At 36.9% G+C, this 8,636-nt stretch overlaps 1 long non-coding RNA gene across 1 annotated transcript in view; it reads left to right on the forward strand.

Moving 5' to 3' along the window:
- The window catches only part of LOC106725155, a 10,801-nt gene extending 2,727 nt beyond the window's left edge, over nt 1-8,074 (forward strand). The window contains exons 2-3 of the long non-coding RNA XR_001361020.1: nt 5,515-5,520; nt 8,065-8,074. This is a non-coding gene — a long non-coding RNA (uncharacterized LOC106725155). The remainder of the gene's footprint in view (nt 1-5,514; nt 5,521-8,064) is intronic.
- Nucleotides 8,075-8,636: the final 562 nt, after the last annotated feature.

Consider the following 8,636-nt stretch of genomic DNA (forward strand, 5'->3'; position numbering starts at 1 on the left):
TTTTTTTTAGCTTCTATGTTTGTTACAATGTTCAAACTGCAGGCTCAGAGGCCTGCAAGGCAGGCGGGGAACGTTGGTTTCCTCCGTCACTGAAGGAAGCAAGCCTCATGTTAGTTTCAAGCTGCCTGGCTGCCGGCCGCCATCTTGGCTGTCAGTTAATTTGCATATCTCCCTGATTAGCCAATGGGAAGGGTAGCGGTCGTACGCCAATTACCATGTTTCTCTTTTATTAGTGTAGATGATTGGCATAGTTCAATACAATTTCTAATTTCCAGAGATTAAAATATTAGCTATTTTCTTTTTTCCATACCCCCCCCCCACAAAGGCATCAATTATTGAAAGTTTTCTAAGATTCCTTCAGTATCATAATTTCTGTCATCAGTCAGCTAGTCTGGAACATTACCAGTGGATGTATTTGTCATGGAAATGATTTAATGTCGAAAATATTGGAAAAGGTTGAGCTATGGTATGAGGAGTTTCTTATATTTCAAAATTCTCTAACAAAATCTGTGTGGAAAAGGTATCATATGTTCGGAGGCCATGAGAATAATCACTTCAAAATAGGAGAAACTATTGTAAGTCATAACCACCACTCATCCAGTGCTTACTGGCTGCAGAGTACTTTGCTGAATTCTCTATGCATGTTTGTTTATTTAAATATATTTACTGTTACTGATTGAAATGCCACTTGTGTGATTGTCCTCCTCCTCCTACCTCTGTGGAGTTTGTTTATACATCCATGCCCTCTGATTCATTGAATCCCTAATGTGTGAGATAGTATGTGAGCATGTAATGTGTGCAAAGTGACCACATTTTCTGTACTCCAATTTAGAAGAGCTGAGGTATTTAATATTTAAAATTTTGGTAGGTTTCATGCTTTCATAAGAAAAAAATACAGGCAGTCCTTATTTTTGCATAATCCATCCACCGAAGGCCATCTGTGTTATTTCCATTTGGGCTATTATGAATGAAGCTGCTATATGTATTCATAGGACTTAGGTCCCCTGTGAACCTAAGTTTTCATTTGTCTCAAATAAATGCCCAAGAGTTTAATTGCTATGTAATGAATATCACTGGTATTGGTTGTTTTTTTTAAAATATACTTAAATAGAAACATCAATGATGGGAGAGAATCATCGAATGGCTGCCTCCTGCACGCCCCCCCTCATTGGGGATTGAGCCCAGAACCCAGGTACATGCCCCTGACCGGAATCAATCCTGGGACCTTTCAGTCTGCACTCCTATGCACTATCCACAGAGCCAAACCAGCGGGGGCACTGGTATTGTTTTTAATTTCGGGAGTCCATGTGTTCATTCCAGTATATAGAAATGCAATTAATTTTTATATGTTTATCTTGTATACTGTGACCTTGATGAACTTGCTTCTTAGTTCTAGGTGGCTATTTTTTTGTAAATTATTTGGGATTTTCTATGTAGACAATCATATCATTTGTTAATAGGGACAGCCTTATTTCTTCATTTCTGATCTATGTGCCTTTTATTTCTGTTCGTTAACTTCTTACACTAGCTAGAACATTTTGCACTGTGTTGAATAAGAAACGTGAAAGCAGACCTCCTTGTCTTGCTCCCAGTCTTGGTGGGAAAGCATTCAGTCTTCCACCCTTAAACATAACGCTAGCTGTAGGTTTTGTGTGTGTTCTTTATAAAGTTGAGGATAATTTTCCCTATTGCTATTTTCCTCAGAGGTTCAATCATGAATGGGTATTTTGTCAAATGATTTTTATAACAATTTTTATTATCATGAGGTTCTTCTGTTAATAGATGGGATAACATTGATTGATTTTTAAAAATTATTAAACCTCCCTTGCATCCCTGGAATAAACTCCACTTGGTCATAGTCTATAATTAATTTTACATACTGCATATAGCAAATTACATTTGCTGATATTTTTAATGATTTTTGTGTCTAAATTCATAAGGGATATTGATCTGTTTGGTATCAGGTAATGCTAGCTAAATAAAACAAACTGAAATGTATTTCTCTGCTCTTGTTTTCTGGACGAGATTGTATAGAATTGGTGTTAATTCTTTAAGTATTTGGTAGAATCTTCCAGTGAAATCATCTTTCGTAGTCCAGAAGTTTCTTTTGGGGGAAGTTTTAAATTAAATGTGTATTTAAATACTTTGAGAAGTATTTTTAGTATTACTTATCCTTCCCATTATTCCTCTTTCTACAAACGTATACTACACACTAGAAATGCTGCAATGCATCAGGTATAGAGAGGACTAAGATAAAGGTGTCACTACCTTCCTAGAGCTCATGGTCAAGTGGTAAACGTAGGCTCTTTCTGGTGGAGAAAATATTAAAGTTTTGGGGTTACTTTGTTTTTTTCTCTACTAGTACTGAAGTATATACAAACATAAACCCTGATACAAACTGCAAATGTAGGGTTTATGTAGCGATAATACAAATGAACTCAGTGTAGCTTCAGAAATGCATAAAAATGCAAAACAGGGTCAAGGAAACAAATGAATAATAATAGTGATATTTATGACATGACATTGATTGAGCACTTGCCACATTGCCTACACACATTAACTTCTTTAATGTTCCCCTAGCAGACTATGATGCAGGTGTCATTATTAACCCTTTTGGAAATGAGGCCATTCTTAAATTTGAAAGATAAATCCCTCTCCAGAAATGTGGAGCATCTTGCCCCATAAAAAGTGTTTCCCTGTGTGCTTCTGGGGTCAGGGAAAGTCAGAATGATTTTTGGTAAGTTGATAGGTAGGATTTATTTGCTAACTATTTATTGCTTACATGTATCACTCTGTGTTATAACTGAGATTGGCTTAGCTTGCCTCTATCCCCACAGCTGCTAATCATATACCTCCATCCCCATCCCCACCAACAGGTTATAAACTTTCAAATTTTCTCCCACCTCAAAAATCTCAAAGAGTAAGAAAGAATTCTTCTTCAGCCTGTATTCAGTCTCATTTTATCTTTCACATCCTGGTTCAAATGTCACCACTTTCATGAACTCTCAAACTAGTCAAATCAAATTCTTCTAAGTAATGATAATAATTTGTTTTGTTATCACAGTAGGATTTGTTTTATTGCTTGGGAACCAATTTGAGGTCAAAAACCTTGTATTCCCAACTTCAAGCATAGCCCTTGGCACATAGTAGATTCTCAGCAAATGCTTGTGAAATGGAATTGAGGAATATTTTTTCAGTGGCGGCTGGGATGCCTCTCCCAGATGTATTTTTATCATTCTATTGTTATCCTCTTTACTTTAGGCCTATATGCATTTCAGTTATTGAGTACAATCCAAAGGTGACTGTTTCATGTAACATGTTCACACTTTGTTAGCAAAGATATATTATTTTCCTTTAATAAACAAAAATTCTTTGTTGACTTATTCTAGGATGTTTCTCATGATGTATATGGCTTTTATCAAATTAACTTCTGGAAGAATGGACAAAGAGAAACTATTAAATTGTAAATTCAGCAAGTAAGTATTAAATGCTTTTGTAATATTTAAGATGTACATAATTCCAGCAGCAGTTGAAGAAAGCAAATATTTATATGACAAAGTAACTTCAGTTTCAGAGGTTTTTTAGCACCTGTTGAACTATTACCATCAGCAGATGCTGAATATTTTGTGGAAGAAAGCCCAAGGAAAAAGGGTTGTAGGCATAACATATTTATTTTCTTATTTTGATTTTCCAAGAAAAAATGACATTTGAGACTTATAATTAGACAAGATAAATGTCATTCAAAAGCATGGGTGTCCCACTAGGAAGACTGGAGTTAAAGACATCTGAGATAACATGATGCCATCCTAATATGATTAAATGTACCTCACTTACAGCAGAACACTTGTTTATTAAATTCTCAGTTCACAATAAACAAGGGAGAATTTCTATAAAAATTTAAAGAGCACTCAAGTTTTATTTTCTTATATTCTCAATTCATCCTTTAGTAGAGTGGCTTATTATTATTAATAGTGAATTGGTTCTTGAGATAATAATTAGCCTCATTTGACTTAAATAGATGTTCATAGATACTAAACACACACACACATTAATGGCTTAGAAGGCCTGATTTAGTACCGAAGACCCATCTCTTACTGAGGCTGGACAGTGTTCCTTACATTCTTTCAGAGTTCTCTTTCCCTCATCTATTTTTAAAAATATGTTTTTATTGATTTTATAGAGAGAAAGGGAGAGGGATAGCGATATAGAAACATCAATGAGAGAGGACCATTGACCAGCCATCTCCTGCACGCCCCCCACCGGGGATCCACCCCACAACCTGGGCATGTGCCCTGACTGGGAATCGATTTGGTGACCTCTTGGTTCATGGGTCAATGCTCAACCACTGAGCCACACCAGCTGGGCTATTTTCCTCATCTATTGAATGATAATAATACTCTCACGGGCTATATCCCACAGTTGCTATAAGAATCAAATGAAATGACAGCTTTAATAACTTATTTAATGAGGTCATAAAAATATTTCCTGCTCACTAAGTAGGGTCTGTTTCTATATTATTATTGTTATGTAGAGGTTTTTTGCAAACTCTAAAATTGTCTATAAATTTGAGGTATGGACCCTGGCCAGGTGGCTCACTCAGTTGGTTAGCGCATTGTCCTGATATGCCAAGGTTGTGGGTTTGATCCCTGTTCAGAGCACATACAGGAATCAACCAATGAATGCATAAATAAGCGAAAAATAAATCCACGTTTCTCTATCTCTAACTCTGTCTCTATCTCTTTCTATCTCTCTTTCCTTCCCTCCCTTCCTCTTTGTTACTAAAATCAATTTAAAAAAGTGAGGTAGCATTATTCTCTTAGTCTTCTCAGGGAATTACTCCAATACCCTGGTCTGTCTTACAACATTGCCTGACCAGGAATTCTGCATACAGTAGATAATCAATAAATGCTATCAGAACAAGTTGTGTCATAGGCTGTCCCATCTGTATATTAAGGATCTTCCATTCTTCACACAACTTGCATTTGAGAGCCTCCCCTTTCTTATTCCTTTTGCTTTATCATAATGATCCTTTCCTAGAACTCTCTAGTTATTTGATCATTATATTGTATAAATGTAAGTCCTACTTAGGGAGGACCTTGTCTTTCTTGTTTACTACTAAATCATTAGTGCCTTTTCAATGCTGGCACACTAGCCAGCACCAAATAAATATTGTACGAAGTAATGAAGGATGGATGGATGGAAAACTTTCCCAGTAAGGCTGTGAACTCATCTAGAGTAGAGCTGGCCTTTATTAATGTCTATTTAAATCACCCCCTAATGAGCAAATGTTATAGTAATCCTCTCTGGTGATATATGATCATTTCTAATTAAATAAATTAGTAACTTAACCCAAAAATAATAATTAAGAGGAAGAAAATTTAAAGCAGGGCTTGGAGCACCTGGTAGATTTTGCCATGTAAATATTTATATTTTCTTTTTCTACCTAGGATCAGGGGCCACTTGAAATTTTTAGCCTGGAGAAGAGAGTACTCAGAGCAGTCACAGTAACTAGAGCTATCTGTAAAAGTGCAGAGAGATGTCATGAGGAAAGGTCAGCTTTCTTCTGCTTGGCCTTACCTGCAGAAACTATAAGGTGGAAAATTGTTTAATGTGAACCTAAACCTTCTAATGATTATAACTCAAAGAATTATCCTGAAGTTAGTGAGTTAACTATCAGGTACTCAAGTAGAAACTGCATGGCCATCTGGTGGTCTTTAGTGGTATGTTGCAAGAGGTTGGCAGAGGAAGAGACCAGTTGGTCTCCAAATGTATTCCTAGTTAGAAATAACTCACCATAGTTAAAGCAACAGAAAAACAAAATTACAAACTGAAAGCTCGATTTTTGTCCACATATAAGTCCAAGAAAACCTAATACTAATGAAAAAACTTTGTTTCTATGACTTTGACTACACTGAAACATTCAGTGGGATTTCTCAAATCCTACTCATATTATACATATCCCATTAGCTTGATCCCCAAATTTGGCAACTGCAGAGACACAGCCACTGATAATTATGCATTATGTAAACAGTTGAAGGGCTATGAAGAGCTGCCTTCCAAATGTGGGCTTTCCTCAGAGATGTTGTCGGTTCGGATCTAGACCACTGCAATAAAGCAAGTATCGCAATAAAGTGAATCATAGTCTTTATGCTGTTGGCAGGGCTTGCCTTCAATTTGTTAAAAATGCAACATCTGTGAAACACAATGAAGGAAAGCATAATAAAATGAGGAATTGCCTGCATCCGTTCTTGATTAAATTCAGGTGAAAATACTTACCATCTTGCCTTTATTCTCTCACAATGTGGACAAGTTGTGTCTGCTACATAAACTCTCAAGTAAGAGGAAATAATACTCTGACTATTTCTCAGCAGGTCCTTGACAATACGGTATCATAGAAAGCTCTCTAGGTCCACTCAATGGGAGCCCATAGAGGGTAGATTCTCTATCTTAGTTTTATATATGGCAGCCAAAGCAGAGTCTGGAACATAGTGGATGCCCAGTAAATGCTTGTTGTTTGAGAGCTATGAACATAATGTATCAAGTAGGCTACAGCTTTGAAAAAAGAACCAGGAGGTCCTATAGGGTTTTTGTTTAGCTACTTTCCTCCACATGAGATGATGCCTTTTAAAATAGTGTTGATTATGGCAGACAAATGCACGAGGACCATCTACCTTCCTGAACACCCAGACTAGCTTCAGGCGAGTAGGAAGGCAGACCAGGAAGCCATGGTGTTGTGACTGCTTCTTGGATGGCATGTCCCTTGAACAAAGGTTCCTGCTGGCTTCAAGAGGACACTAAGTTGGTCACCAACTGACTTAGGAGGAGATCGAGGAAGGAATTGCTCATCGGGTGAAGTCATACTCGATCCAGGCTAACAGTATGGTCAAAATGGCTGTCACACTTTGATTGGGGCTGGCTTACCTTTGTATTGGCTAATTCTGGGTATCAGATTAGCCAGATGGGCAGATGGTCTTGACCCTGGGTGTAGGTCTCCCAAGAATAACCCAATAAATTCATGCATTTTATATACTATCACTACCAATACATTTCACATATTTAGTTATATAAATCATTGTCAGAAGGGTCACCTTTTACATTGTAAATCCAATACTTTTTAGGAATTAATACACACAATTACTCTTTGCAATGAAACTCATTATATTTGAGTAATATTAAAAAACTCCTGCTAATATATCATTTAATTCTATTGATCAAAACAATATATTTACAATTTCAGCAGTTACTGATGATCCTTGAAAAACATCTCTGAGGGAGTGATAAAACATTTTTCTTCCAAGGAGTAAATCAGTGAGTGTGTGAATTGTCTAGAATTGACTCAATGTGAGCAAAATCCTGGCTTCTCCTCTAAGCTTTGCCTCTCACTGTTTGACTTTACATAAGCCATTTAACCTCACAAGGGTTGGTCTTTCATTTTAAAAGTAGGAGATTGGAGAATATAGACCCATTAGATCCGTTTAGTTCTAAAGCCATGATTCTGACTTAAATCACTCAAAATGGTGAACAAATGGCAATCCAATGGGTTCAAAGTAGAAGGGGCAAGTGTGAAGTACCCAAGAGAATATTAATAACCTGTTCCTTTGGCAGTAGAGGTTCAAATGGCTCTTGAAGACACACTCCAGTCTAACAGAGTTTCAACCTATTGTTATTTTTAACAATTACATAAGTGGGGGACATTAGCATAGGTTTTTCTGTGCTGTCAGGGTTACAGAGGGATTTTTTGAGCTGAGCAAAGGAAAAATGACTGACTGGTACATTTAATTTATTACCTTTATTGACTTCTGTAGCTCCAGTGCAGTTGTACTCAGAAGGCCCATACCAGCTAATAAAAGAGGACTTTAGAATTGATGTAGCAAATAAAATGCCAAATAAGAATGCCATTGTTATTAAAATGTAGTGACACTATCGATTTAAAATAAATATATTAGCCAGTTTGTTGTGCATTTAGGACTGGACCCAGCCGGTGAAGGCACCATTTGGGTTACAGGTTTACATGACAAATGAAAGGCCTCTTACCAGGAAGAGTAATGCAGTTTTATGTAACAGAATTGCCATGGAAACAGAAATAAATCCTGAAGCTAAATAGGGCTGTGAATATCCTGTCTTCTGAGTTCAGCTCCCCATGCTCCATAGAAGATATTCACGTGAGGCTTACCATGGTTTCCCTTTTAAATGAAAAATTATAGACTTGGAATTTCTCAACTCATTTCATTATTGAACGTTTTCTTTACACCGTAATTGATGTGAAGATGGCAGGCTTAGACAAAACAGATTCTGCTCTGCCTCTCACACCTCCACTCAATTTTACACACACACACACACACACACACACACACACACACACACACCACCTCTCACCTCTGCTTTCCAACTCTAGGTAGTGTATAATAAAATATTTGTCTGTATAAGATATAATACAGGCATGATCCCGAGTGATTCTGAGACATTCATATATGGCTTCTTAAATGCCAAAATCATGTGTTGATATGTTAACCAGGGTCTATATAGCTACCAGAGACCATACTCAGATGAGAGCAGTAAATTTCCCTGCAATTCAATGTCTTTGGTATAAATGTGCATGCTCCTGTGTGTGTGTATCATTTTCTTAATAATAAACC

The sequence above is a fragment of the Myotis brandtii genome, unplaced genomic scaffold, assembly GCF_000412655.1.
Source record: "Myotis brandtii unplaced genomic scaffold, ASM41265v1 scaffold1390, whole genome shotgun sequence".
In the NCBI taxonomy this organism is placed as follows: Eukaryota; Metazoa; Chordata; class Mammalia; order Chiroptera; family Vespertilionidae; genus Myotis; species Myotis brandtii.